The following is a 15,456-nucleotide window of genomic DNA, read 5'->3' as shown; positions in this document are numbered from 1 at the left end:
ATCTTGCTGTAAAACCTCTGATTTCCCTTATTTTATCATGGTGATACACTACTGGCCATTAAAATTGCTGCACCATGAAGATGATGCGCTACAGATGCAAAATTTAACCGACAGAAAGAAGATGCTGTGATATGCAAATGATTAGTTTTGCAGAGCATTCACACAAGGTTGGCACCAGTGGCGACACCTACAACATGCTGACATGAGGAAAGTTTCCAACTGATTTCTCATACACAAACAGCAGTTGACCGGCATTGCCTGGTGAAACGTTGTTGTGATGCCTCATGTAAGGAGGAGAAAAGCGTACCATTATGTTTCCGATTATGATGAAGCTCGGATTGTAGCCTATCGCGATTGTGGTTTATCGTATCGTGACATTCCTGCTCGCGTTTGTCGAGATCCAATGACTGTTAGCAGAATATGGAATAGGTGGGTTCAGGAGGGTAATACGGAACGCCGTGCTGGATCCCAACAGCCTTGTATCACTACCAGTCGAGATGACAGGCATCTTATCCACATGGCTGTAATGGATCGTGCAGCCACATCTCGATCCCTGAGTCAACAGATGGGGATGTTTGCAAGACAACAACAATCTGCATTAACAGTTCGATGATGTTTGCAGCAGCATCGACTATCAGCTCTAAGACCATGGCAGTGGTTACTCTTGACGTTGCATCACAGGCAGGAGCGCCTGCTATGGTGTACTCAATGATGAACCTGGGTGCACAAATGGCAAAATGTCATTTTTTCGGATGAATCCAGGTTCTGTTTACAGCATCATGTTGGTTGCATCCGTTTTTGGCGACATCGCGGTGAACGCACATTGGAAGTGTGTATTTGTCATCGCCATACTGGCGTATCACCTGGCGTGATGGTATGGGGTGCCATTGGTTACACGTCTCGGTCACCACTTTGAACAGTGGACATTACATTTCAGATGTGTTACGACCGGTGGCTCTACCCTTCATTTGATCCCTGCGAAACCCTACATTTCAACATGATAATGCACGACCGCATGTTGCAGGTCCTGTATGGGCCTTTCTGGATACAGAAAATGCTCGCCTGCTGCCCTGGCCAGCACATTCTCCAGATCTCTCATGAATTGAAAACGTCTGGTTAATCATGGCCGAGCAACTGGCTCATCACAATACGCCAGTCACTACTCTTGATGAACTATGGTATCGTGTTGAAGCTGCATGGGCAGTTGTACCTGTACACGCTATCCAAGCTCTGTTTGACTCAATGCCCAGACGTATCAAGGCCGTTATTACGGCCAGAGGTGGTTGTTCTGGGTACTGATTTCTCAGGATCTATGCACCCAAATTGCATGAAACTGTAATCACACGTCAATTCTAGTATAATATATTTGTCCAATGAATACCTGTTTATCATCTGCAATTCTTCTTGGTGTAGCAATTTTAATGACCAGTAGTGCAATTTCTCCCCATGTAGACTGGCGTCAACAAAATATTTTTGCATTCAGAGAAGAAAGTTGGTGATTGAAATTTCGTGAAAAGATTCTGCTGTAATGAAAAATGCCTTTGTTTTAATGTTGTCCATCCCAAATACTGTATCATTTCAGTGGCACTCTCTCCCCTATTTCGCAATAATACAAAACATGCTTCCCTTCTTTGAACTTTTTCAATTTACTCCATCAATCCTATCTGGTAAGGATCCCACACTGTGCAGCAGAATTCTAAAAGAGAACAGACAACTGTAGTGTAGGCAGTGTCTTTAGTAGATCTGTTACATTTTTTAAGTACCCTGCCAGTAAAATGCAGTCTTTGGTTAGCCTAACCCAAAACATTTTTTATGTGTTCCTTCCAATTTAAGTTGCTCATAATTGTAAGTGCTAGGCAGTTAGCTGAATTTACGGCCTTTAGATTTGACTGATTTATCATGTAACCAAAGTTTAACGGATACCTTTTAGCACTCATGTGGATGCCCTCACACTTTTCATTATTTAGGGTCAACTGCCAATTTTCGTACCATACAGATATATCTTTAGTTTCAATAACTTATTCAAGTCACCCTTGGCCTCATAAAACAGCAAGATCAAACTTTACATGGCACTGGTAAAACCATTTCTGTTATATGACTGCGAGACATGGGTGACTTCACAAACTCTTGAAGAATGCATTTGTACATTTGAAAGGAAAGTACTCAGACCTATGGGCCTACATTCAACAGAGAAAATGGAAGATTTGAAAGGAGGCAAAAAGAGTTGTACCAAAGTTGTGGGAAAGCTGATATTCGTAGGACCATCAGAGGACGACGACTCCAGTGGCTGGGACATGTCTTAAGAGCTGGAGAATCTATCCCCATCCGAGTGTTCAATTCCCTGCTGATTGGAAGACGTCCAAGAGGTCGTCCAAGGACTAGGTGGAAAGACAAGGTAATGAGGACATTACAGAAGGTAGAACCAGTAGCATCCCTGGAAGATGCAATTGATGGACGAAAGTGGAACAACATCTGCAGGAAATACCTGCAACTGTGATAAGGACAATGCTCCTCCCTGTGTCACTGATTGTGTTATTGATCTTTGTATAGTGTGTTATTCTGGTTTGTAATATTTCTTTTGCTTTCTGTCATGGGCCTTTATGCCCTGTTATGTACAATAAATGATGATGATGATGATGATGATGACAGATATATTTTCTAAATTGTTTTGCAATTTGTTTTTATCTTCTGATGACTTTACTAGTTGATAAATGACATCATCATCTGCAAACAACCTAAGATGGCTAATCAGATTATCTCCCAAATCATTTATATAGATAAGGAACAGCAAATGGGCTATAACACTGCCTTGGGGAAATCGGTTCTGTTTTATTCGATTACTTCCCATCGATTACTATGAACTGTGACCTCTCTGACAGGAAATCACCAATCCAATCACATAACTGACAAGATATTCCATAAGCACACAATTTCACTACAAGCCGCTTGAGTGGTACAGTGTCAAAAGCCTTCTGGAAATCCAGAAATACAGAATTATTTTCAAATCTCTTGTCAGTAGCACTCAACACTTCATGCGAGTAAAGAGTTAGTTGCATTTCATGAGAATGATGATTTCTAAATCTGTGTTGACTGTGTGTCACTAGATTGTTTTCTTCAAGGTAGTTCATAGAGTTTGAACACAATATACAAGGGCCATTCAATAATTAAAAAGACTAATTGGTCTGGGGAAAAAACTGTTAGTAGGGCAATTTTGGTACTTTTATAGCTTTAAGTTGGCATCACTGGGATGAGCCCTGATCAGCTGACGTATCAACATTGTTTTGTTTATACCATTACAAAATACATTTCAAGATGGCGAGTACACTTGAAACATTTAAGTTAGTTGAACAACTTCCTGTTATTCATGTTTTACTTGCTGAAGGTGAGAAACCAGTGAATATATATTGTAGAATGTCTAAAGTTTATGGTGAAAGTTGTATGAAGTGTGCAAATTTTTACAAGAGGGTACAGCAGTTCAAAGATCGTCGCAACTCAGTGACTGATGAACACAGTTCTGTCCAACCAGTTAGAGTTTCAACTCCTCACTTGAAAGTCAAATTGATGACATTAATCGTGCTGACTGCCATGTGAATGTGGAAATGATAGTTGATAAGTTTGAAGTTAGTGCTGGTACAGTTCATAATGTTATCTGTAACAAGCTGAAGTACCGCAAAACATATGCAAGATGGGCCCCCAAGGAGTTGACGTGGCTACACAAGGAAACAAGGTTGAGAGTGTGCACAGAGCTAAAGGAACATTATCAAAGAGAAGGTGAACACTTCCTCAACAAAATTTTAACTTGTGATGAAAGTTGGATTCACTATTATGAGCAAGAATCAAAAAGACAAGGCATGGAATGAAAGCATACCAACTCACCTGTCAAGAAAAATTCAAAACCCAAGCATCAGCAGGAAAAGTCATGTTGACAGTGTTTTGGGATGCTGAAGGTCCAGTTTTTTTTTGTGATTATCTTGAAGAGCAGCATACAATGAACAGCCAGTACTACTCAGATTTGCTGTTAAACAAGGTGAAGCCAGCCATCAGAGAGAGGCGTCGTGAATCTCAGAGGAGAGGTGTGATTCTCCAGCAAGATAGCGCATGTCCTCATATTGCTCAACTCACCCATGAAACCATCGTCAAAATGGGCTGGGAAGCACTGCCTCATCCCCCTTACAGTACTGATTTAGCATCTAGTGATTTCCATTTGTTTGGTGCACTGAAGGAGGCATTATGTGGGAAGAGATTCCGGGACAATGGAGATGTGAAAAAGTTTGTGGAAAATTGGTTCAAACATCAAGATAAAGAATTTCTTTGCAGCCAGAATAAAAAAGCTTGTTGCCTGTTGAATCAAGTGCATAAATGTTCTAGGGGATTATGTTGAAAAGTAGAAAAAGTATTGTTTTGTAAAAATAAATGCTTTTTTTCTCAAGACCAATTTTTCTCTTTAATTATTGAATGACACTTGTATATTCCAAAGTCCTGCTGCATATCAATGTTAATGATATGGGCCTGTAATTTAATGGATTACCCCTACTACCTTTCTTGAATATTGGTGTGACCTGTGCAACTTTCTAGTCTTCGGGTACGGATCTTTTGTGAAGTGAACTGTTATATATGATTAAATGTGGAACTATTGCATCAGCATACTCTGAAAGGAACCTAATTGGTAAACTGTCTGGAGCAGAAGACTTGCTTTTATTAAGTGATTTAAGTTGCTTCACTACTCTGTTTCACTCTTATATGTGTCAGTATGGAGCAAACTAATGATTGTGTCCACATCCATCACACAATGCTGGGCATAGCAGTTATCCATGTTGGACACTCCTAAGGCTCCACTCAAGGGCAAATATGCTTAGTACTCACGTCATTACATGTGTCTGTCATAGTCATACTGCTTCCACCTAGAAGAACTTCCACTCCACTTCTGAAACATAAGCAACTCATTACAAGCAACTGCCCAGCCGCCACAGTAGAGAGTGTGAACCACACTGACCAACTGCCCAGAAGTAATGGCTTTTTAGTGCAAAGAGCTATCATTTATTGTGATCCAGACACTTCTGAAACATAGGTGACTCATAAACCACTGCCAAGCTGCCACAGTTTAGAGGATCAACATACTTTCTGACTGCCTAGAAGTAACTGCTTTCCAGCATTAAATACTATCACTCTGGACCACCCAGACACTTCTGATCATACGCAACTCAGAAACAGCTGTCCAGCTGACATAGTCGATAGCATCAACCATGTCATCCAACTGCCAAGAAGTGGCTCCTTTTGTGCTCACTCCACACACATCGCAAGACCCAGTCTGCTTCTCTCCTTGAAAGATGCTATTTAGTGATGGGCCCAAATACATTTTTGACACTTGTCAGACAAGCTTAGAAAAGTCTACTTCTTACATTGATCAGTAGGTGTTGCAACCAGTGTTGATTTGATGGGGTGGGGGGAAGAAAACTCGTCAGGATGGGGAGATGCCAAGGTATCTATGGGAGGGAGGTCATATCAAGTGTCCAAACTGGCTTGATTGTATTGATTGAGACAGTTAGCAGCTTACTGCACAAGAGGATGTTGAAGGTGTGGGCCGAGTGGGGGGGGGGGCAGAAGTGGGGGGGCGGGGGGGGGGGGGGGAGGCAGTTCAGTGGGTCAGATCGGGAATTCACTGTAAACTATGTCAACCAGAGAAGCCTCCAAGTCCTCCTTGAATGCCATGTGAATTCCAAGCAGAATCCAGGGAAGGCTCTTAGGCTAGGAAGTGGAATGACACGTTAGTACTGTGTTAAGGGTACAGCACCAGCAATCAACCAATGCATTACTTTGTGGATGACAAGCAGTTGTGCAAAATTTATTGGCACTGCACAAGTCACACACTCCGCTGAAAAGGACAGATTCGAAGTGTCACCCCTGATTAGTAGTAATAGAAGAGGGGCAACCGAAGTGAGCAATCCAAAAGGCGACAAATGCATGAGTGACATTATTGGTGGTAATGTTTGGGAGAAGACAGCATCAACCCACCTGCTGATGCAGTTGATAATGGACAATATGTATTTGCAATCATCTGAGGGACGAAGAGGGCTGATGAGGTTGAGTTGAAAATGTTGGAACTGTCCTTTGAAGATGTTGAATTGACCCATTGGAGGTTGGGCGTGGCATTTGACTTTACTATGTTGACACTGTAAGCATGTCCAGGTGCACAGTCTGACTTAATCTACATCCAAAAATGAAGCATTCGGTGACAAGGAGAATAGTGGCCTTAATGCCTGAATGAGCGAGGTCACGAGCTGCTGAGAAGACTTTGCGGTGCAGTGAGGCTGGAAGAAAGGGGTGGAGGGTACCACTAGATATCCAGAACATCTTGTTTTAGCACACCAGCTCACCCAAGTCCAATAGTGAAGAGCCAGTGTGTAGATGTGCAATGTAGTCAATGATGATGATATCAGTTCCTTTGATGTAGCGGACGTCAGTAGTCTACTGGCAAATGAGATCCTTATGATGCAAATGCTGGGGTGGCAAGTTGTTAGCAGGATTATGGATGGCATCCATGAGTGGTTTGCGATCTGTGTGAATAGTTGCAGACTGGCCTTCTATGTTCTCATGAATGTGATGGACTGCCTTGTATATAGAAAACAGGTCCCTATCAAAGGTGGACCACTTACTTTGTGAGGCAGGCAGTTTCTTGAAAAGAAATGAAAGGGCTGCACTGTGTCACCGAGATATTGTTGCAGGATGGTGCCGATGAAAGACTCATTCATATCAGTAGTGAAAGAAATGGGTGCATCAGTGATAGGGTGAGCAAGCTACAGCTTTGGCCTCTGTGGTTTTAAGTGTGTTGAAAGTGCTCCACATGTCATCAGACAGTAGCACATTGCAAGTGGTGGAAATATTTTTGCCCGACAAGGCATCTGTCAGAGGGACTTGCAGGGATGCAGTGTGAGGAATATTATGCTGGAAAAAATTAATCATTCCAAGTAAATGACAGAGAATCCTAAAATATTTCTGGTAATGGCAAATCATGAATGAATGCAACACAGTCAGATGTAGTGCGAATGCCATCAACGGAGATGATATGACCCAGGAAAGTGACAGTGATGGCACATAACTGAGATTTATCATTTTGACACTATTGTTGGCAATTGCTTTGAGAACTCAAGATAAATAGAGCTAGTGTTCTTCAGCAGAAGAGAAGTAGGTGAGAACGTCATCAATGCATGCATACCAAAATGGGAGTCAGAACAAAACAGAGTCAACAGAATGTTGCCACATCTGTGCAGCTTTTTGATACTGTATGCCCTGTAGCAGTAGGCAAATGAGCCAAATGGTGTGATATTGGTTGTTTTAAGTATATCATCACTGTGCATTGGGATTCAGTGACAAGCCTTGTGACAGTTGATTATGCTGAAAATCTGCACACCATGCAGTTGTTGCATGAAATCATGGACGTACGGTATCAGGTAATTGTCAAGGATCGTCTAAGCATTGAGTTACTGATAGTTCCCGTACAATTGAAAATAACCATCTTTTTTAGGTACAAGGTGTATAGGGGATGACAAATTACTGTCTGAAGGGTCCACAATCTATGAGGTCCTGGATAGTAGCTTTAGTGTGGCAGATGTTTGTGGTGGTGTGGCAGCAAGCCTTATACTGGACAGGGGGTCTCTCAGTAGTAACTAGCCTATGGCAGGTTCTGTGCTTGTACGAGGTGTGGCTAGAAAAAAAACCGGATTAGTACTGGTGAAACAATAAAACGAATGCAATAAGGCTGAAAATCGCGTGGCCTGTCACGTGACTCTCGCTCCGCCTACTGCTCGAGTTTCATCTGCCTCCTGCACTCAGTCTGCCCGTGGCGTCTGTTTTAAGTAGTTGACGTTTTGTCTGTGCGTCGGAAAATGATGAGTGTACCGAAAGAACAGCGTGTTAACATCAAATTTTGTTTCAAACTAGGAAAATCTGCAAGTGAAACGTTTGTAATGTTACAACAAGTGTACGGCGATGATTGTTTATCACGAACACAAGTGTTTGAGTGGTTTAAACGATTTAAAGATGGCCGCGAAGACACCAGTGATGACACTCGCACTGGCAGACCATTGTCAGCAAAAACTGATGCAAACATTGAAAAAATCGGTAAACTTGTTCGACAAGATCGCCGTTTAACAATCAGAGCAGTGTCTGAGTTAACAGGAGTTGACAAGGAAAGTGTTAGGCAGATTCTTCATGAAAGTTTCATCATGAACAAAGTGTGTTCAAAAATGGTTCCAAGGTGTCTCACAATTGAACAGAAGGAACGTCGAAGAATGATTTGTTCTGACATCCTGGAAAACATTGAAAGTGATCCCACCTTCTTACAAAATGTTATTACTTGCGATGAATCGTGGTTTTTTACTTACGATCCCGAAACTAAACGCCAATCGATGCATTGGAAAACTCCTGGTTCTCCACGACAAAAAAAAGCACAAACGTCAAAATCGAAATTCAAGGCAATGATGATTGTTTTTTTTGACATCAAAGGGATTGTGCACATTGATTGGGTACCAGAGGGACAAACAGTGAATCAGCATTACTCCATTAGCGTCCTGGCTACCCTACGTGAGCGAGTACGGAGAAAACGAAACGATTTGTGGAGAAAAAAGTCATGGATCCTTCACCAAGACAATGCCCCAGCTCACAGTGCGTTGTCAGTGAAGACGTTTTTGGCAAAACACAACATTCCCATCTTAGATCATCCACCCTACTCACCTGATTTGGCCCCCTGTGACTTTTTTCTTTTCCCTAAAGTCAAGTCAGCTTTGAAAGGAACTAGATTTGAGACTGTTGAAGCAGTAAAAGAAAAAGCGACGGAAGTAATGTATGGACTTACCGAAAATGATCTGCAGCATTGCTATGAACAGTGGAAAATTCGTATGGAGCGGTGTAGAGACCGAGGAGGAGAGTACATTGAAGGAGATAACATGAAATTGTAAATAATTGTAAATAAATTTTTTTTCCAGCATCAGTCCAGTTTTTTTCTAGCCGCACCTCGTATACTGCCTATAACTGAGGGGCACATATATAACAACACTGGAGCTCACAAAACACTGGTAGTTTGACCGTCACAGACCTGTGGAGTTTGCAGTGAAGGTCAAGGTGGAGGCAGGTCAGGAATAGGTGAAGCATTGCCGACATTGTGTGGCCACAACGCCGTGAGGTCATACACTGTGACATATTAGCAATCAACTGATGCATTTGTTAGTTGTCAGAGTGAAGGTTGAAGATCTTGAAACATTGAGTAGTAAGCTGGGACAGCAAGTTGATGAGATCTGCCATCAGACGTGAGCATTCAAAGGTAGCGTGGATGAGTGTATTGCTCTGAGCAGAGGAGGAGGAGGAGGAGGAGGAGGAGGAGGAGGAGGAGGAGGCTGAGGTAGCACGTACCTGGAATGTGGGAGCCCAATGTGTGGTGAAGCAGTGCGGCTGATTGGAGGTCTGGTGAGAGGCGGAAATATTTGAGGAAATTTATCCTGAGGATGGGGCTGTTTACGTCAGTGACCTGGAAGGTCCAAGGTAAGAGTAGGTCTGGTGTGGGCTGAAGATGAAAATTAACTGAGCTGTGGACAGGTATATCGGAGTAGTTGGTTTTGTGAGGTAATAGTGATGCAGTGAGAAGGCTTGAAGGAGCATGCTGGCGTGGTCCCGGTGTCAATGAAGAAGTTGAATGTGCCAGCACTGGAGCAAATCCACATAATGTACGTACATCCGGTGCAGTGGCACTGGGGAAGGTGAAGACATGTCTTGCTTGATTGGCTGTGGAATGAAGTTGGGGTTTTGTGGTACGTTGTGGAACTACAAATGTTGTCATACGTGCAGTTCTCACGAAGGTGGCTGCAACCCAGATAGGTAAGAGTTCACATTCGTGGTCTGGTGCATCCTGGTAGGCACATGCAAGTGTTGTATAGGCTGAATGGTAGGGGTGAAACTACAAAAAATACTATCTGTGCATGCACATTGTAGTCCAAGTCACAGAACTGTTGCCTTTCTATTGTCAGGCTTTGTTGTGAAGACATGAATGCATTGCACAAAAACATGGTTGAATGGAAGATGTCAGGGATCACCAATGTGGCAATTCCTATTCTCACAGCAAATTGACAAAAAAAGGAGATCACCAACACAAAAGCAAACACACAGAGCAATGACTCTTATTGAAGTAAGCACATTACAACAAGAAGCATAACACATACAATTGCTGTTGAAACCATACTGGGTCAAAGGTAATCATGAAGTCCCTCACAGTAGTGACTTCCCTCAGGTTATTGTCAAGGATCGTCTAAGCGTTGAGTTAGTGATAGTCCCCGTAGAATTGAAAATAACCATCTTTTTAGGTACAAGGTGTATAGGGGATGAAAAAATACTGTCTTAAGGGTCCACAATATATGAGGTCCTGAATAGCAGCTTTAGTGTTGTATAGGCTGAACGGTAGGGGTGACACTACAAAAAATACTATCTGTGCATGCACATTGTAGTCCAAGTCACAGAACTGTTGCCTTTCTATTGTCAGGCTTTGTTGTGAAGAATATAATAATTCCAATCCCAAAGAAAGCAGGTGTTGACAGATCTGAAAATTACCGAACTATCAGTTTAATAAGTCACGGCTGCAAAATACTAATGCGAATTCTTTACAGACAAATGGAAAAACTAGTAGAAGCCGACCTCGGGGAAGATCAGTTTGGATTCTGTAGAAATATCGGAACATGTGAGGCAATACTGACTCTACGACTTATCTTAGGAGCTAGATTAAGGAAAGGCAAATCTACGTTTCTAGCATTTGTAGACTTAGAGAAAGCTTTTGACAATGTTGACTGGAATACACTCTTTCAAATTCTGAAGGTTGCAGGGGCAAAATACAGGGAGCGAAAGGCTATTTACAATTTGAACAGAAAGCAGATGGCAGTTATAAGAGTCGAGGGGTATGAAAGGGAAGCAATGGTTGGGAAGGGAGTGAGACAGGGTTGTAGCCTCTCCCCGATGTTATTCAATCTCTATGTTGAGCAAGCAGTAAAGGAAACAAAAGAAAAATTCAGAGTAGGTATTAAAATCCATGGAGAAGAAATAAAAACTTTGAGGTTCGCCGATGACATTGTAATTCTGTCAGAGACAGCGAAGGACTTGGAAGAGCAGTTGAACGGAATGGATAGTGTCTTGAAAGGAGGATTAAGATGAACATCAACAAAAGCAAAACGAGGATAATGATATGTAGATGAATTAAGTTGGGTGATGCTGAGGGAATTAGATTAGGAAATGAGGTACTTAAAGTAGTATGAAGGAGTTTTGCTATTTGGGGAGCAAAATAACTGATGATGGTCGAAGTAGAGAGGATATCAAATGTAGACTGGCAATGGCAAGGAAAGCATTTCTGAAGAAGAGAAATTTGTTAACATCTAGTATAGATCCAAGTGTCAGGAAGTCGTTTCTGAAAGTATTTGTATGGAGTGTAGCCATGTATGGAAGTGAAACATGGACGATAAATATTTTGGACAAGAAGAGAATAGAAGCTTTCAAAATGTGGTGCTACAGAAGAATGCTGAACATTAGATGGGTAGATCATATAACTAATGAGGAAGTGTTGAATAGGATTGGGGAGAAGAGAAGTTTGTGGCACAACTTGACTAGAAGAAGGGATCAGTTAGTAGTACATGCCTTATCTGCATCTGCTAAATCATGTACTGTTGCTGTTATATATTATATAGCTTACGCTGTGTTTCATGGTAACCTTTCTTAGAGTAATAGTTCTTTACAGATATTTCTGAAGGGTCTCATAATTTATTTCTCTCATTCCAGTACCTAAAAATACTCATTGATGCTGGAGGCGATGTTAGTTCTGTGGATGTGAAACAAACTTGTCACAAAACAAGTGAATTTTCTATACAATGAGGTGCTTGTTACAATTCTAAGACTATTGCAGTCATGCAGCATAAAATAGAAAAATCATTTTGCATCTCTTATTTCTAATAATCATATACTGCACTGAATTTGTACCAAAGTCAGATTGTACATAATACTCAAATTATTTGATATTATTGGCAGCCTCCACATCTGAGTGGTCAGCACTGCTGACTGCCATGTGGAAGACCTGGGTTCAATTCACGGTATTGCCAGGGAGTTTTCCATGGTGGAGGACTGAAATGTGGTGTACTCAGCCTCGTGAGGCCAGCTGAGAAGCTGCTTGACTGATCAGTAGTGGGTTCAAAGTCAAGAAACCCAACAATGACCACGAGAGCTGTGTGCCGACCAAATGCCCCTCCATACCACATCCAGTGATGCCATTGGTAGAGAATTACATGGCAGTTGGTCAGGCCCAATTTAGGGCCAGAATTTAGAATGTTGTATCAATATTATTGATAACATATACACATCAGTTAGTTCTGCTAAGAAATTGATAAGTGGGATAGAAAGAGTTGACCACCAATAAATCCATTTGGCTCATCTTAAACTGCTCTTTATTAGTAGTTAACTTTTTATGGTAGCTGGCAATGGATGTTCCTGAGTAACAGATACCTTTCTGTACCAAAGTAACTGACTTTCAATCTTTGTGAAGATTATTCTTATTTCTAGTACTGATTTGATGAAGTGAGCCATTTGAAAATGGATACATTTTAATAAAAATTTAATTCAGTAGTAAGTACACTGATGAGCCAAAACATTATGACCTCCGTGACATTGGATGCCACCTGATGGCATTGCAAGCACGAGACACGATAACAAAAGTATGTAAGTGGAGCACACACTGATGGAGGATTGCCCTAGTGAAGATATGGACTGCCAATTGGGAAATCCAATGAGATAAGTGACTTTGACAAAGAGCAGATTATTATTACACAGAGTCTGTGAACGAGGATCTTGAAAACAGTGAAGCTGGTCAAATGTTCACGTGCTGTTGTTGTCAGCATCTACGGAAGGAGGTAGATGGACTGTGAAACTATCACTTGGAACTAAACGGTTGTACAGCCACGACTCTTCACAGAACATGGAAGTTTGGAGCGTTGTCTACTCTGTAAAGCAGGGCAGATGGTGATCTGTGGCATCTCTGCTGATAGAACACAATGCAGATGCAAGAACAAGTGTTTTGGAGTGCACCATTCATCATACATTGATGAACATGTTGACACAATGACATCCCCAATTACAACTGCAGTAGGCACATGTCCATTAGGATTCAATCATTGATCAATGGAAATGTGTTAGCCCTTCCAGTGAATCACAATTTTGTTGCACTAGGTTAATGGTCATCTCCACAAACACCATCATCAAGGTGAATGGCAGCTTGAAATGTGCACTGAGCCACAGACGTAGGTTGGTGGGAGCAGTATTATGTTATGGGAGACATTCTCTGGGGATTTGCATGAGACCTGTGGTAGTAATCAAAGACAAACTGACAGCTACGAACCATCTGCACCCCTTCATGCTTGATGTCTTCCTCAATGGTGATGTCTTCTTTCATAATTATAACTGCCAATAACTTCGAGCTAGAACCATGCTACAGTGGTTTGAGGAGCATTATATTGAGCTCATGTTGACGTCTCAGCGACCAAATCTGCCTGATGTAAATCCTATGGAACTCATCTGAGTCACTACTGGACGCCATCATCAGGGCCCATTATTTATGTGTATTACATGACCTATGCTTAGACATCTAAAGCCACATACCTCCCACAGATCTACCAACAAACTGTTGGATTCCTGATCTGCAGAAACAGTGATGTATTTAAATCCAAAGATAGACAAACAAACTATTAAGCAGGTAGTCATAATGTTTGTATATTGGGAAGCAATGATTAGTATCCCTAGTTCCCTAAACAGGCCTCTGCAGGATGTTCCTGAGTTCACACAACAGATCATTCTTATTGCATGATTTTGGACTTAGGAAACTTTACCTTGGTTTCATGAGTTACCCCAAAAAATGATCCCATGTGATGTTATGGTATGAAAGTATGCAAAAGCTGCTAGCTTTTTTATTTTACATCACCTATGTCTGACAGCATTCACATTGCAAATAGAGCTTTGTCTAGGTGCTTCAGTGGCTCTGTGGTGTGCTCCTCCCAGTTGAGTATATTATCAAGCTATAATCTCAAGAATTTAACACTGTCAATTTCTTTTGTTTGTTGTCATATTTTAGACATATAGGACTACTGGTTGGAAACCTCTTAAAAGTTTTGAACTGCATATAGTGTGTTTATTGCAAAGTTGAGTGACACAGGATTGACTAGGAATAATTTATCAGTGACACAGGATTGACTAGGAATAATTTATCAGTGTCCATAAATATCTCATTAATCAATCTTTCTAATACTGTACTTGATTTGCTGTTTATTGTAATGTTTGTCTCATCAGAAAACAAAATAAATTCAGCATGTTGTAAAGTTATTGATTCAAGATCATCGACATACACAAGAGAAGAAAGGGCCCGAAGATGGAACCTTGTGGAACATCACATACAATTGGTTCCCAGTTGGATGATGCTTGATGGCTTACTTCATGACCCTTTCCTATAGTTTCTTGTCAGTGATATAGGATTTGAATAGTTTTGTAGCATTTCCCATTACACCATAATATTATAATTTACTTTAAAGGATAAATTTGATTTACACAATCAAATGCCTTTGATAGATCACAAAATGTACCAGGAACCTTTAATTTATTGTCTAGTGAATTAAGTACATTCTTGATTTATGTGTAGACAGTCTTCTAAATATTGTAACTCTTCAGAAATACAAACTGTAACTTTGACAATATATTATTTGTTCCAGAGTATTCTGCAAAAAGTCACAATCTGGGTGCAGTGTTGAAAAAGATTATCAAAGTATTTACTTTAGAGTAATATGACATCAAAATAATAAATACGCTTCAGGAACTAAGATACTGAGCCAAGTGCAGTCACTTGCCCTGTTTCAGAGGGAGCCTTTCGGCATGCAAGACCACCGATGATATGTGTCACTTTGGATTCGAAGAGATTCTCTCCGGTTTCTGGCACCCATCTGAAGTGGTAAAGACTATCACTCCTGCTTGTGAGATGAAGGCTGAGCTCACTGTCCTAGCAGTATCGACAGGATCAGTTGTGGACCTTTAGTACAGAGCCAAGTGGAGGGCCTGAGTCGGAGGCTCAGATGGTTCGACGACTGTGTAGGCTGCAGATTCCTTGACTTGCGCCACAGTGTGGTGGGGTATCGGGTTTTACTTGATAGATCAGGGTCCATCACACACAGGAGGGGGCTACAAGGATATAGGGGTGCTATGTGGAGTAGCTGGACAGTTTTTTAGGTTATGAGGTCTCTGAGACATTACAGAAAGAGCTTTAATTTCAAAGGGTGCCAGTCAAACACAGGATGGGGTAGACCCAGGAACCATTGGTATCTTAGTGTTAAATTGTCATATCTTCATAGGGGAAGAACCAGAGCCCCGAGAGCTAATAGAAAGCACTTAAGCTCAAATCAC

The 15,456-nt window shown here is 41.4% G+C and overlaps 1 long non-coding RNA gene across 1 annotated transcript in view; it reads left to right on the top strand.

Moving 5' to 3' along the window:
- LOC126229614 (uncharacterized) overlaps positions 1-11,837 on the top strand; it is a 41,508-nt gene extending 29,671 nt beyond the window's left edge. Inside the window, exon 3 of the long non-coding RNA XR_007544197.1 lies at positions 11,806-11,837. This is a non-coding gene — a long non-coding RNA (uncharacterized LOC126229614). The remainder of the gene's footprint in view (positions 1-11,805) is intronic.
- Positions 11,838-15,456: the final 3,619 nt, after the last annotated feature.

This window comes from Schistocerca nitens, unplaced genomic scaffold (genome assembly GCF_023898315.1).
Source record: "Schistocerca nitens isolate TAMUIC-IGC-003100 unplaced genomic scaffold, iqSchNite1.1 HiC_scaffold_376, whole genome shotgun sequence".
Lineage (NCBI taxonomy): Eukaryota > Metazoa > Arthropoda > Insecta > Orthoptera > Acrididae > Schistocerca > Schistocerca nitens.
This window is presented reverse-complemented; position numbering and strand designations above follow the sequence as displayed.